Genomic DNA, 12,655 nt, shown 5'->3' with positions numbered 1-12,655 from the left:
CCTTCCTTGAACAGTCAAAAATAAATAAGATGCCAGAGGATGTTTAGGCTTTCAGTACACACTCCACTCCATATACACAAACAATAAGCAATCTGTTCAGCCTGTAACAAACCAAAACACCAGTTGCCGTCCAGTCAAATCCAACTCATGGCAACCCCACGTATGTCAGAGCAGAGCTGTGCTCCGCAGGGTTTTCGATGGCTCTTTTTTTGTAAGAAGATTGTCAGGCCTTTCTTCCAAAGCACCTCTGGGTGGACTCCAACCTCCAATCTTTCCGTTAGGAGCTGAGCACGTTAACCATTTGCACCAGCCGGGGTCTCCTTTAATAGTGGTTTTCTCAAACTGTTGCTGTACAAACCTCACAGAGAGCTCTCATGATTCCCTCTCTACATACTATACATCACTCTGTCATAAATTTGTAAATATTTCATGCTTGCAAGGAAGTAGCTTCTTGGATACAAACAGCTTTTAACTGCCCAAAAGAATGAAGGACCAATTCCAGAGAAAAAGGCAGATTCACCTTCCTCTTTGAACCTGTGATTTGTCACTGCCATCTCTAAGCATTCAGAGCCCAGTCTTTGCAAAGTCGGTTCCTAAAGGCTCAAATTGAACGACAAAACTCTAAATAAACGTTTCCAATGGCTACCACCCCACAGCTCTGAGAATAAATTTCAAGCCCCTTAGTTTAGAATTGCCCCTATATACTCTTCCTCCCCTAGTCTCAGCTCCTGCCATCCCTCCTCAGTCCTCACCAACTAACACCATGTATAAAATCATCAGGCACATAATCCCCAGCTGACAAGATGGGAGGATAAAGATGAAAGTCAGAGACTGTCTCTGCGCTGTGCCACAGGGCCCTCTCCCAGACCTTATCTGAAGTCTTTCTTTGCTTGTATTCTTTCTTATTATAACAAATGGGTAAATGTAGGTACAAGTAAAGGAGCCCTAGTGGCACAATGGTTAAGCTCTCTGCTGCTAACCAGTGGTTTGAGCCCACCCAGTGGTTCCGCAGGAGAAAAGACCTGGCAATCTGCTCCCGTAAAGATTATGGCCTAGGAAACCCTATAGGGCAGTTATACTCTGTCAAAAGGGTTGCTCTGAGTTGGAATCAACTCAACAGCACACAACAACAACAAATTAAAAAGTTTCTGTGAATTTTATAAGAAGTTATAGAGAATTAGCAAACCCAGGGGGCAAGAAGCCAGCAGGGGCTAGCAGGACAGAGATTTGTGAAGACCCAGATCTGGGCGGCTGGGTGACAGAGAAAGGCTGCACAGGCTAGTCCCAGGGGACGAGAGAGACAGAGAGAGAGAGAGAGAGAGGGGCCAGCTGGTCTGAAGTGATGGGAGTTGTGCAGACTTCTGAGCCTACGGCTGGTACCCAATGACCTGGCCCTAGGTGGCCAGGGACGAGGTCTAGTTTAACTCTGGGTGGTAAGGGTAAGAGAGACAAAGTGCCATGTAAGTGGTGACAAGGAAATGACAAAGGTGAGGTTTGCCCACCTTGCCCCTTTAGCAGTGCATACACTTTGAAAAACACTGCTCTAACCAGGACTGTGCAAATCAAAAGGTCAAGGCTTCTCCAGAGGTCAGTCTGTGGCCAAACTGAACCGAGCAACTAAGTGAAGTAGGCTTAATACAGCAAAGCTCAGGTTCACTGGAAGAACCAAGAATGAAAGAAGCTGTGGTCAGAGAAAAGAAATTTCAAGTTCAGAACTGCGGCTACAAGGAGCAAAGAGAGGCACAAGGTGAGCAGGTAAGGAGTTCATTTGACATTAATTGAATCTGTAAGCCAATAACTTACCAAACCCGAAACTTGAGGCTGTCGAGTAGATTCCAACTCATAACAAGCCAACAGGACAGAGCAGAACTGCCCCACAGCGTTTCCAAGGAGTGGCTGGTAGATTCAAACTGCTGACCTTTTGGTTAGCAGCTGGGTTCTTAAACACTATGGCACCAGGACTCCAGTAATTCATGAGAACATGCAAAATAGTCTCTGTAGTGATCAACTCTAACAGTCAAACCGTCAGAGCACCTAAATTTAAGTGAAGGTGATATACAGAAATTCAGTTTTATGATAAAAGATAAGCTAAAAGATAACTTATTCTATTAAAGGACTTCATATTTTAAATCATTTACAGTAAGTTTCTTTAAAATAACAAGTTCATCCATTGTTAAGTGAGTAGATTAGCCATTACTGAATGTATACACAATCACACAGAAACATTTCTATAGGATATACAGCCCATATTTCATTTTCCCCCTTGACTAGCTTCTCTATTAGGAAATACTCTAACCAGGTTCTCTCTCAGTGTCCCTGCTACAAGATCACATGAGAATGTCTGCAAGGTTACATAGCTCCTTGGCCTCGTTTACTCAAGTCTCTTGATCCCAGACATCTTCCCTATTTGAATCCTGCAGGCTCTCACAGACACGCTAGTTTCTAACTACTTGCTCGTACCTCGGATTAGGCTACTTACCTGTCTTGCCTAACTAATATTACACTTGCTACTCTGATCTAGTCACCTGGTTTCAACCCTACTGACACTGCAGTTGCTTACATATCCTTTAAAAGCCAACTGTTGTTAACAAACAAGTCCAACAAACTCCAAGAACATGGCATGCCTATTTCTCCAGGTTGTGGCTCTCACTTGCTCAGCCTTTTATAGTTCTCCTGGGAACACTTTCCACACGCTGGTAACGATCCACTTTGACACTGCAACCACACACTGCCTAGCGTGTAAGCTTTCAAAACTGGGGGAAATCCCTAAGTACTTAGAGAACCATGCAATATAGAAGACTCTTGTTTATTCATATACAAATGCACCCATCTACACACACACATGCATACACACACACACACACACACAGCTACTAACCTTAAGAGTGGAGGTTCGGACCCACCCAGTGGCACTACGGAAGAAAAACCTGGCGATCTGCTTCCATAAAGACTACATCCGAGAAAATCCTACAGGGTGCAGTTCTACTCTACACACATGGAGTCGTCATGTCAGAATCAACTGGACAGCCATGGGTTTGGCAAGACAGATAGATAGATCTTTCCAAGTCCTGTTTGATTAATTATGTGATTTTACCCTATGGAACTTACACAGATTTCGCATACCATGTTTATGAAGAAAGTAGGTTCTTTCTGACTTTCACCATTCCCAATCCAAAATTTCCCTACAAAGGAAGAGGGAAAGAGTAAATATCATCAATAAGGTTTTCTTTACATTTTTTTCTTTGTTAATTGCAGGCAACATTTAACAATATAATCTGCATCAAGACTGAAATTTATAGCTCTCTTAAATAATTTTCTTAGTGATGGAGATTAAGAAAAGGCACATGTTCAGCACACCCCACGGAACACAAATCTACCAAACATGTCCTTGTGGTTTTCGATCTTCTAAAGGGAATCCACCAAGCGCTCCTTGGAAACTCTGTCCTATAAGGTCACTAGGAGTTGGAATCGATTCAATGGAAGCAGGTTTGGTTTTTTTCGTTTAAAGGGATATTTTAAAGAGGTTATGTATGACTCCTGTCCAACAAGTACAAAAGAGAACAATATTACAAAAGGGATATAAACATCGAGAAGGACTCCACCCACTCCACCTTGGGTTCAATTAGCCACTTCTCCCTTGGCGCTCCAAAGTACTAAGACATCTGCCCTTATCTGAGTCCACCTTATTCCACACCAGAAGGCAGACCCTTTGTTTTATATATAGATGTATCTCCAGCATCAAAGACCAGGAGGCAGTAAGCATGCAGATGTTTGTCATTTAATAAAATTATCAGGATGTTAACAAAACCATTTCCATTAAAATTATTACAGAAAAAAAAAAAAAAACACAATATTTACCTACAATCCCTGTAAGTCAACAACTGAAGACTATTGTCGTCAGGTGCCATCGAGTTAGTTCCAACTCACAGTGACCCTATGTACAACAGAATGAAATACTGCCCAGTAACCGCGCCATCCTCACAATCCTTGCTATGTTTAAGCCCACTGTTGTAGCCACTGTGTCTATCGATCTTGTTGAGGGTCTTCTTTTTTGCTGACACTCTACTTTACCAAGCATGATATCCTTCTCTAGGAACTGGTCCTTCCTGATAACATGCCAGAAGTACACGATCTCACCATCCTCGCTTCTAGGGAGCATTCTGGCTGCTACTTCTTCCAAGACATATTTGTTTGCTCTTCTGTCCGTTCACGGTATATTAAATATTCTTCGTCAACACCGTACTTCAAAGGCATCAATTCTTTCTCAGCCTTCCTTATTCATTGTCCAGTTTTCACATGTATATGAGGCAACTGAAAATACCATGGCTTGGGTCAGGTGCACCTTAGTCCCCAAAGTGACATCTTTGCTTTTTAATAATTTAAAGAGGTCTTTGCAGCAGATTTGCCTAATGCAATACATTGTTTGAAACTGAAGACTACCCTACCATATAAATGAGTTTAAAAATACAAATGGCATAGACAAAGGGCCATGGTTCCCAAATTCTGATCCTTCAATAGTAATCTAAGAAACCATACTGGCTAATGTAACAATGGATGGTATAATACGTAAATTCCAAAACTGTGGCATAACACATTATTTTTAATCCATGCATACAGAAAGACCAAAATCAGTGATAATGATCAGTTTGAGGAGGGTGGAGACGACGCAGGCTGACAGATGCTCAGCTCTATTTGACCCCTCGTTTCCAATGTTGCTCTATCATACATACAACTGCCAGGCAGCAGGTGGGGAAGAGAGAGGATCGATCAAGGGGGCTTCATATTTGCAGTGGATAAAGTGACACTCAACACTTCTGCTTAATTTCCTATGGAAAGATCTCAATCATATGGCCATCCGCAACAGCAAAGGGACTAGTAAATGTAGGTTAGCTGGCATCAGGGATAAAAAGAAACAAGCTTGGTAAAGAGCAAGTCTTTATCACAGAAGTTTTTAAAAAATACAGATTCTAAGGTATCATCCCAGGTGATTCTCATTCAGTAGGTCTACCAGGACCCAAAGAACCTGCATTTAATCTCACCAAGTGACTCTGGTATATGTCCAAGTTAGGAAACACTGGCTTAGGTAGTAAAGACCATGAGGCAAATGGGAAAAGCAAAACAAAAAATTTTCATGTTAAAGTTTAAAACAATGTACTGGTTAAAAGGAAAACTAAAGGATAACGAAAAATTGAGCTAATTCTTCCCTACTTTGGCCTGTAACAGCAGCCTCTCGTAGCTTTCTTCCTACCTCTTGTAGCTTAATTTCAGGTTTCCTTTCCTCTATTCATCCTATAGTCTCCATTATACTCTCATTGACCACGAGCTCTGCTCATTCCTTGAGTGACCTCATTCACATTAATTATCACCTAAAACATTTTTCTCTGAATCCAGCCTCACATTTAACCGCCTAGGATTTCCAAGGTGGTGCAGACGCTGAAAACACTCGAATACTAACCAAAAGGTTGACAGTTTGAACTCACCTAGATGTGCCTTGGATGACAGGCCTGATTACTGGCTTATGAAGGATGACAGCCTTGAAAACCCAGTTCTACTTTGCACACATGGAGTCGCCATGAGTCGGAATCAACTTGATGGCAACTAACAACAACTATAACACTTCCCCAATGTAGATGTGCTGCTAGCACTCCAACATATCTAAATATGAATTCATCTTCCTGCCAAACCAGTTCCCTCTGTTTGTTCCCTAACCACTTAGGCTGCCTAGTTAAAACCATAGGAATCATGGAGGTACTGTCCTGCTCCTTCAGCCTCTATAATCCAGTTACCAAGTACTATCCATTTTTGACTTCCTAAAAATCTACGATCTATCCCCACTTAAAAAACAAAAAACCAACATTGTCACCGAGTTAATTATAGGACAGAGTAGAGCTTCCCCACAGTGTTTCCAAGGAGCAGCTGGTGGATTTGAACTGCCAACCTTTTGGTTAGGAGCCATGGCTCACTGTAGCTCTTAGTCACTGTGCCACCAGAGCTCCACTGCCACTGTCTTATTTCAGGCTTTCTTTTCTTTTCAAATGATAGAACTACCAGGTCCCCAACCTCCAGCTTCATTTTCAACATCAATCTATATATTCTACACTAGCTCTCCTTCCTCATGATTTGTTCAAGATTCACATCTGACACTGATCTCCTGCTTCAGATCTTTCAGTGGCTCACTACTACTTTCAGAATAAAGTTCTAACTCCTTAGAACTTAGCTCACAGGATCTTCGTGATATGGCCCCTGCATATCTCCAAGAGGGTCCTCTGTTGACATGCCAGGTCCTCTGTGTTAGAGCCATTCTTACCCCAGACATTTCTCCAAACATATTCTCGTATCCTTTGGAGTCTGGAATAGCACTCAATGTACAGTAAATGAATCAATCAAATGAATGCATGAATAAAGTCATGCTGAATTTGGAATGGCAGACTGGTAGCTAATTGGAATTATCAAATAAGCAAATGTCAGAGAGATTAGAACTTAGGTGAAAATTCAAAATCAGAATCACAAATTTGAGAATCACTAATAAAAAAGCCATATTTAGAAATCTTGAGAATGGACAAGTTCCGACAACATACGACCTTGGCTAAAGCCAGGGGATCCTTCCTTCTAGTTATATGGCTACATCATGGACCCAAGGTGGGAACTTCTTATCCATGTATAAGAAGCTACCAGTCAACAAACTAGAGATAGAAGGGAACTTCCTGAAACTGATAAAGGCCATCTATGAAAAACTCACAGCTAGCATCATACTTAAAATAAAAGACTGAATGCTTTCCCCAGAAGATCAGGAACAAGATAAGGATGTCCACTCTCACCACTTCTGTTCAACACTGTCCTAGAGATTCTGCTCAGGTCAATTCATCAAGAGGAAGAGATAAAAGGCTAGGCTGGAGAGAAGTAAAACTCTCTCTATTCACAGGTGACATGATCTCATGTACAGAAAATGCTCAGGAATCCATTCAAAACTATTAGTACTAATAAACAAGTTCAACAAAGTTGCAGGGTACAAGAGCAATATACAAAAGACAACTGTATTTCTATACACAATAAACAATCTGAAAATAAAATTGAGAAACTTGTGCTCTGGAAACAACATCATTGAAAGAAATAAAAAAAAAAAAAAACTAAATAAATGGAAAGACATCCCATGTTCATGGGCTGAAAGACAATATTGCTAAGATGGCAGTATTCCTCAAACTGATCCACAGATTCGATACAATTCCCATTAAAGTCCAATAGCCTTTTTGGCAGAAATTAACAAGTTGATCTTAAAATTTATGTGGAAATGCAAGTAACCCAGGAAAGCCAAAATAATCTTGAAGAAGAAGAATAAAGTTGGGCGACTCATGCTCTTCAGGTCCAAACTTACTACAAAGCTACAAGTAATTAAGACAGTATGGTACTGATATAGCCCAGTGGAACAGAATTGAGAGGCCAGAAATAAATCCTCACATTTACAGTCAGTTGATTTTTGACAAGGATACCAAGACAATTTAATGGGAAAAGAATAGTCTAGACACACACAAAAAATGAAGTTAAACTCCTACCTCATAGCATATGCAAAACTTACTCAAAATGGATCACAGACCAAAACATAAGAGCTGTAACTATACAACTCTTTGTCCTAGTTTCCTAGGACTGCCATAACAAATGACAACTTGGTAGCTTACAACGAAAATTTATTTTCTCACAGCTGAGGCCAGAAGTCTAAAATCAAGGTGTACACACAGCTGCCCTCCCTCCAAAGGTTTTAGGCGAGACTTCTTTCTGGCCTCTTTCAGCATCTCAGGCTCCAGTCGTTCCTTGGCTTGAGGGTATGTGATTTCAATCTCTGCCTCCATCTTCACATGGCATTCTCCCATGTGTTTCTAGGTCTCTCAGTCTTCTCCTTTTCTATCTCTTACAAGGACATTCCACTGGATTTGGAGCCCACGCTAATCAGGGTGACCTCATCTTGAGATCATTACCTTAATTACATCTACAAAGACCCTCTGTCCAGGTAAGATCACATTTACAGGATCCTCAGGTAAGGACTTGGACATGTCTTTTTCAAGACCAGTGTTCAACCCACTACACTCTTCATGACTTTGAGTTAGGCAAATATTTCTTAGATATGACAACAAACGAACAAGTAACCAAAGAAAAAATAAATGGGGCTTAATCAAAATTAAATACTTTTATGCTTCAGAGGACACCATCACAAAAGCAAAAAGACAGGTTACAGACTGGTAGAAAAATCTGATAAATGTTGTATCTGATAATGGACTTCTATCTAGAATATATAAAGAACTCCTACAATTCAATAATAAAAAGACGAATAACCCAATTAAAAAAGGAAAAAAGGATCTTAATAGATACATCTCGAAAGATAAGAAGACAATCACAAAGGACATATGTTATTTAATCCCATTTATACAAAATATCCAGAAAAGGCTAATCTACGGGGACAAAAACAGTTCAGTGGTCATCTACAGCTGGAGAGGATACCCATTTAGGGAGTGACAGCTTAGAGGTGAGGGGTTTCTTTTTGGTATGATAAAAATGTTCTAAAATTGATCGTAATGATACTTGCTCAGTTCTGTGAACTGAACTGTATAATTTAAACTGGTAAATTATATGGTAGGTGACTATATCTCAATAAAGCTATCTAAAAAAGAAAAAGTGATCAAATTTTTCAATCCAGAAACTGATGCAAGGGAAAAGGCTACCTCTCCAAAGTAATTTGTGCTCCCTACTATAAAATATTAAAAAAATATAAAATATACAAAAAAAATTATTTATTTTTTATACTATAAAATATAAAATCAATCTCTCTTTTTTATACCTTAGATAACAGGAAATGAAGTTAAATGTAGCGCTCAATTGTAATAACTCTCATTCTAAGTTTTAGAACAAATATTTCTTACCTGATTTTACTTTTTAAGTATTTTAACTATCCTATGCTGCACGTTTTAATGTTATCTGTGGCCTTAAATCCTTAGGAGTACAAAAGATTGACTTTTAAGCTGATAATAAACTAATAAATTAAGTGGCCTTTTCCCTAAAGCTGTGAAGTAATAACTGCATCCAGACTGTTTTCTATGCCAGCAGCAAATACAGAGAAGAATGCTAGTAATTTTTTCTTTTTTTTTTTTTTTAATGAGCTTCAAATAAGGAGGATAGTTATCATATAAATAAGAATGTGGAATGGTGGAAATAAAAACTAAAAAGCATAGGATAATTGTAATCATTCTAACTTTATGTTTGTACACAACATACTAGTAACCGGAGATTTCATTAAATTTTGTTTTGAATCAGAAGTATTACTGCGTGAGTGATTTGATTTCATGTGGCCGTCTACCGGGAACATTATCCAAAATAAAAAGACTTCATCCCGAACTACTCTGTCCAGACACACGGCATTTTTCCAAGGTCACTTCACCCCAGAGTACATTCACAAAATATCAATTTTATGTTAGACTAGAATAATAAAAACCAAATAACAAGATAAAATGCTGAAAAACCTAACACAACCCAAATCTAAACACCTGGATTATCTGATTCTTTTTTACTGCCTTAATCAATGTTTGACTTCATTTTCATAAAGTTTAATTTATCCTGCTGGGACTAAATAACAACGACAACAACAAAAACATACAATTAAAAAAAAAACCCAAACCAAACCCTGTGCCATGGAGTCAATTCCGACTCACAGCAGCCCCACAGGACAGAGCAGAACTGCACTATAGAGTTTCCAAGGAGCACCTGGCGGATTCGAACTGCCAACCCTTTGGTTAGCAGCCATAGCACTTAACTACTACGCCACCAGGATTTCCAAAATATATGACAGTCACTCTCAATTGTACTTACAAGTGAGCCATTAATATGGCTATGTGGGACCTTTAAAGATATACTCACTTCCGTTCAAACTTTTGCTTAGTACTTGATGTCCTCAGTTTATACTCAAACATATTACATACAATCTGAATTACAGCAATAGCCACCCAACTGGCCGTGGGTGTTTATCTGTCTGTTGTAATCTACTCTTCTAAAACCTGTAACATAGTGGTAATTTAACTTTCAGGGGTCATAGGCCCCTCTGAGAATCTAAAAAAAGTTATGGGCCCTCTTGAGTAAGTACATATATTCACATTTCTCTCCAAGTCCTTCACAGACTCTAAGAAAGCACAGCTATAATGGCTTCTCATTGCCTACCAATCAAATCCAAACTTCTTAGCCTGATATTTAAAGTACTTCATAATGTAGTCACAGTTAACCTAGGTAATTTATCTCCCGTTCTTTTTCAACTACTTGCACCAATCATGGCACTCTCTCTCTACTATTCCAACATATGCACACCATCCTCTTTCTGGCTTGACCTTATGGTTCCCCCTTTTTGCTTTCATGCACAACTGTCTGCTTTTTACAAATACTTCCACGTAAACCTAAAAAACCTCCCCTGCCGTGACGGTGTCCCTCTGTCCATGATCAGATCATCTGCTCCTTTCTGAATTCTGAGACAAGTTACCAACATCTCTTATAGAGTTCACCACGTTCTACCTTGTATTATACCAAAACCCTTGTTGCCGTCGAGCCGATTTCTGACTCATGGTGACCCTATAGGACAGAGGAGAACTGCCCAATAGGGTTTCCAAGGTGGACCTGGTGGATTAGAACTTCCAACCTTTTGGTTGGCAGCCATAGCCCTTAACCACTATAGCACCAGGGTTTCCTTGTATTATACAAGCTACTCAAAAAGTTAGGAAACATAAAATACACTTCTTCATTATATTTTCAAATAATATGCTTTTTATGTTTGTCTTCGACCTCCACAACGCTTTTCATGTGAAGTATCTCACACACTCTGTATTTATGTGTATCTTTTCTCCTCTCATAGCCAATAAGATCCTTAAGGGCAGACACAGTACCTAATGTACTCTTGGGTGTCCTACAGTCACCAGCAGAAAAGGAGTACCCTTGATATAAAGTACCTCAATATCTGGGCCTCAGTGTTCTTCAAACACTTCATGCATTCTGTATCCCAAATTATAAGATTTTTCAAGGATCATCTTTCCCTGTGCCTCCATAAACAAAGTTCAAAGTACAATGTTCTACCCCCTTAGTGGGTACTAGATTAACCGTGAACTTACTAAAATAGTAGTAAAGTTACTCTCTCTACTCACTGAGATATGCCAACCCTACTATTATGGATTGAAATGTGTCCCCATAAAATGTGTGTCAACTTGGGTAAGCCATGATTCCCAGTACTGCGTGATTGGCCACCATTTTGTGATCTGATGTGATTATCCTATGTGTCGTAAATCCTAACTGCTATGATATGTCAGATGGATTCTGGCTGAAAGCAGAGAATACCAGAAGGATGTTTACCTGTGTTTTATTGACTATGCAAAGGCATTTGACTGTGTGGATCATAACAAACTATGGATAACACTGCGAAGACTGGGAATTCCAGAACACTTAATTGTGCTCATGAGGAACCTTTACATAGATCAAGAGGCAGTTGTTCGGACAGAACAAGGGGATACTGATTGGTTAAAAGTCACGAAAGGTGTGTGTCAGGGTTGTATTCTTTCACCATACCTATTCAACCTGTATGCTGAACAAATAATCCGAGAAGCTGGACTATATGAAGAAGCATGGGGCATCAGGATTGGAGGAAGACTCATTAACAACCTGAGTTATGCAGATGACACAACCTTGCTTGCTGAAAGTGAAGAGGACTTGAAGCACTTACACAGCCTTCAGTATGGATTATACATCAACATAAAGAAAACAAAAATCCTTACAACTAGACCAATGAGCAACATCATGATAAACGGAGAAAAGACTGAAGTTGTCAAGGATTTCATTTTACTTGGTTCCATAATCAACAGCCACGGAAGCAGCAGTCAAGAAATCAAAAGACACACTGCATTGGGCAAATCTGCTGCAAAGGACGTCTTCAAAGTGTTGAAGAGCAAAGACGTCACCCTGAAGACTCAGGTGCACCTGACCCAAGCCATGGTATTTTCAATCGCATCATATGCACGTGAAAGCTGGACAATGAATAAGGAAGACCGAAAAAGAGCTGACGCCTTTGAACTGTGGTGTTGGCAAAGAATATTGAATATACCATGGACTGCCAAAAGAATGAACAAATCTGTCTTAGAAGAAGTACAACCAGAATGCTCATTAGAAGTAAGGATGGCGAGACTGTGTCTTACACACTTTGGACATGTTGTCAGGAGGGATCAGTCCCCGGAGAAGGACATCATGCTTGGCAGAGTACAGGGTCAGCGGACAAGAGGAAGACCCTCAACGAGGCGGACTGACACAGTGGTTGCAACAATGAGCTCAAGCATAACAACGATTGTAAGGATGGCGCAGGACCGGGCACTGTTTCGCTCTGTTGTGCATAGGGTCGCTATGAGTTGGAACCGACTCGACGGCACCTAACAACAAAAACAACAACATAATATTAATGAGGCAGGACACGATCTACAGGATTGGGTTGCCTCTTTTGAGATATAAAAGAGAGATGGGAGCAGAGAGGAGACAGACCTCATTATCGCCAAAAGAAGAGACAGGAACGGGTGCATCGTTTGGATCCAGGTTCCCTGCACTAAGAAGGTCCTAGACCAGGGGGAGATTGATGACAAGGATCTTTCCCCAG

General features: G+C 40.1%; 1 long non-coding RNA gene across 6 annotated transcripts in view; it reads right to left on the bottom strand.

Annotated features, from left to right (window-relative positions):
• The window catches only part of LOC135228734 (uncharacterized), a 29,396-nt gene extending 22,303 nt beyond the window's left edge, over positions 1–7,093 (bottom strand). Inside the window, exons 1-2 of one of the 6 annotated variants that reach the window (XR_010319530.1) lie at positions 3,124–7,093; positions 1,804–2,034 (exon numbers count right to left, since the gene is read on the bottom strand). This is a non-coding gene — a long non-coding RNA (uncharacterized LOC135228734). Of the gene's footprint in view, positions 1–1,803; positions 2,035–3,108 lie in introns of all 6 variants that reach the window. The other 5 variants (XR_010319533.1, XR_010319531.1, XR_010319529.1 and 2 more) reach the window with 5 other exon arrangements.
• Positions 7,094–12,655: the final 5,562 nt, after the last annotated feature.

This window comes from Loxodonta africana, chromosome 27 (genome assembly GCF_030014295.1).
Source record: "Loxodonta africana isolate mLoxAfr1 chromosome 27, mLoxAfr1.hap2, whole genome shotgun sequence".
Lineage (NCBI taxonomy): Eukaryota > Metazoa > Chordata > Mammalia > Proboscidea > Elephantidae > Loxodonta > Loxodonta africana.
This window is presented reverse-complemented; position numbering and strand designations above follow the sequence as displayed.